General features: G+C 50.8%; 1 pseudogene; it reads left to right on the top strand.

The window, feature by feature from the left end:
- Positions 1 to 961: 961 nt before the first annotated feature.
- Positions 962 to 1,167, top strand: LOC142257293 (U2 spliceosomal RNA; annotated as a pseudogene).
- Positions 1,168 to 3,426: the final 2,259 nt, after the last annotated feature.

A 3,426-nucleotide genomic window follows, 5' to 3' on the forward strand; every position in this document is an offset into this window, starting at 1 on the left:
GAAGAGAGAAACAGGAAAATAGTGGAATAAAGTATACCTTCCAGGTGGGAGAGGAAATGGCAGCACAGCCAGTGGAGGTGAAGCAAGGGGAGCCTGCAACTAAAGAGTTGAGAGCGTTATCACATGGTGACTGAGCCTGATTGTAACGGGAGCATAGAGGTGCCGATCCTGTCTTACCTGCGTTGGTGTAGAAGTGGGTGTCCTGTGGTGGAGTCAGCTATGTGCAGTGGTGGCCGTGGGTTCTTTTATGTGCGACCGTAGTAATAGCTGCGCCCACTTCCTGTATGGGAGTGGAATGCAGTGAGGGTAATGGAACGCACGCCTGCGCATTTGTGTTTAACGTCGCGCATGTGCAGAACGGAGAAAAGGCTGCGCTCACTTCCTAATGAAAGGGAGTGAGACGCATCTGGGAAGGGAAGGGAAAAGATTAGGGTTTGGGGATGATGAAAGGGCTTTCTACGGGCAAGGATGGCAAAGGGTGGCAGTGACGGAAAGTCAGGCAGCCTGTCCTGTCCTGTCCTGTCCGTCCGTCTTTTTGTATCATGAATTGGAAAGACTGCAAGGGGGAGGGGAGGTGCTTGTGTCCAAAAGGAGGAGTTATTCAGATTCATTGCAGTGGGCGGCGGCTGCAAAAAGCACCATTCTTCTTGTTTTTGCTCTGCAAAACAGCCTTTTCAAGGGTTGGCTTGGGTGACAAAATGTCTTCTGTAGGCGTGGGTTTGTCTCCCTCTCCCTAAGATGTGTCCGGTATAGGCCAGGGTGCCACTCAAGGCCGTAACCAATTCGGGTTATAGCTTCTCGGCCTTTTGGCTAAGATCAAGTGTAGTTTCGGAGGACGCTACCTTGGTCGGTACTGGAAGGTGCCTGGGATTGCACGTCTGCCGGCCTTGAGGAAGTGTGTGCGCCTTCTGGTGACACATAGCCCTCTTGTGCCTGGACGGTTCCCAGGCAACGGGAGGCGATCACCTTTGTTATTTTGAAGTCCTACTGATAAACAGAAAAAAAAAAAATTAAATCTGTTCTTATCAGTTTAATATCTGATACGTCCCCTCTCTGGGGACCATATATTAAATGGATTTTTAGAACAAGGAGATGGAAAAAATCTTGCTCTGTCCACTCCACGCATTGACCTGGTATTGCAGTACCTCCAGGACCGGTGCACCCCTTCTTAACCCAGTTTCCAAAAGCAGAACTCAATTCACCTGATTCAAATGAGCCCCATTAGTGAATTGAAAGAAAGCAAAAACTTTATATGCACCTCAATTTGGCCAATTCACTTTTCACACTTTCACCCTTTTTTTTATCTTTCACACCTTTTACTTGCTTTATTGATGCAAAAAGCTGTGCCAAATAGCAAACTCATCTCCACTCAACTTGACCAACTCTGCTATGTCCCGTGCAGTATCTTATTCTCAGTCTTATCTAGATCATTTGCAATTGAATAGAATAGATCCCTTTTGGCTGCTTATGACTGTGTAAAATATGTAGTTTTACTGGGCTGGGATGAGAGAATCCATTGAAGCATGGTGTAGGGATTGTGGTTCCTGTGTGCTAAGAAGAGAGGCTGGCACCAGCCAGAAAGCCCCATTGCAGCCAATAATCACTTAATAACTTTTTCAACTTGTCATCATATGGGAGGCCTTCCATTCCTTGTAGTAGTCTAGTTGCCCACCTTTGAACTGACTCTAACTTCTGAATGTCCTTTTTAAAATGTGGAGCCCAAAACTGGTTCCCATATTCCAGATGTAGCCTTACAAGTGATTTATAGAGGTGTAACAATACGTTGGGATCACGGGATATAATCTCCCTTTTTATACACCCTAAAATCTTGTCCCAAGCAGCATTCCATCAGCCTCTGGAAGGTTCCTGGCGCATTGCACAGCTCGAAGGGCATGCTTTTGAACTCGCAGAGACCCATAGGGGTGGCGAAGGCGGTCTTCTCCCGGTCTGCCTCAGCAACGGACACTTGCCAATAGTGACTAGTGAGATCAAGGGTAGAAAAATAATTTGCAGTTCTCAATGCAGCTAGCGATTCCTCAATACGGGGAGTGGTGCCGTCCTTCTTTTTTAACAGGATCAACAGAGCTGCCCAAAGGCTACAACTGTCACGGATAACCCCAGCCGCCTTCATGTTGCTCAACATGTCCTTGGTACACTGGCAATGTGAAGGTGGTATTGGCTTATAGCTCTCTTTGATGGGTGGGTGTGCACCTGTGGGGATGTGGTGTTGGACCCCTTTTATTCCCCCAAAATCTAGCGGGCTTCCCACCGGTAACCCGCTCCCCAGCTTGGATGGATGCTGAGGGAGCCCCTTTTGCCCGCAGGCTCTGGCCCTGGGAACTGTAGCCTTGGCGGTGACTGTGCTTCCCTCTACGGTGTGAGCTGTTGCCTTCAATCGGGTCTTGACTGCTGGGAAACCCTGGAGGTTCCTGTCGCTAACGGATTTGACCGGTTTTACGGCGACTCCTAGCCTGGTCGGGGTCCGTAGGCCCTGCCGGATGGTGCTGGCTTCTCTTCACTCCTCGATCTGGTACCGGCGGGCCACCGCCCATCCCCGGTCCGTACGGTTCACTCCAATCAGCCACTCCTGCAGAAGGTCACCACCGTCTGCCAACCTTGCTGAGTGCCCGGGCCACACACCCGGACACGGTCAGTCTCCTCTCCTCTTCACTTCTCTAACTCCAAAACTGATCTCTAATCTGACTCCTTTTCCCGCCTCCAGGACTGTGAACTCCTCGGTGGGTGGGATCAACCGCCTGGCCCACCCCCTGGTGTGGACATCAGCCCCTGGAGGAAGGCAACTAGGATTTGTGTTTAGCTTCGGTGTGCCTAGCCGGAGTGTAGAGTGTGTTGGTGTAGTACCTGTGACGACCTGGCTTGTCCAGGGCGCCACATTCCCCTATAGTAAAATGCAGACCGTCCGCGGGCTGCCCGTCCATCACCGGTTTTATTTTCACAACTGAAAAAGAATAAAACGGTAAAACATGTAAAAGCATCATAAACATTTTACAACGGTACAGCTTCCGCTCTTCTCCCACCCAAACAACCTGGCCCTGATGCTGCCCCTAAGAAGCGGGCAGCACCCCTTGACCCCAGTCCAGCACCAAGTTGCCCGAGCGGGTTCTGTCTCTTTCAGGGGGCCCACGTCCAAGGGGACCCCTGAACCCCCGGAGGATCGCCACCGGTTACGGTAGTGGCGGGCCTAGGCCATCCCTTTCCTCCAGGCCCATCCTCCCAAATCAGCCTCTCCGGAGGCGGTAACGGTGTCAAGCCAACAAACATTTTTATTTACATTGCACTAAGTTTGTGGTTGCCCTGCAAGTTCTCGGGCTTGTCCGTAAGCAGTTCCTTACGCAATGGTTGCACAGTCCCTACGGGGACAACAGTTGCCGGCAACGGCCGGTTTAATCACGGTTCAATCAGGTA

Source organism: Anomaloglossus baeobatrachus, chromosome 11, assembly GCF_048569485.1.
Source record: "Anomaloglossus baeobatrachus isolate aAnoBae1 chromosome 11, aAnoBae1.hap1, whole genome shotgun sequence".
Classification (NCBI taxonomy): domain Eukaryota; kingdom Metazoa; phylum Chordata; class Amphibia; order Anura; family Aromobatidae; genus Anomaloglossus; species Anomaloglossus baeobatrachus.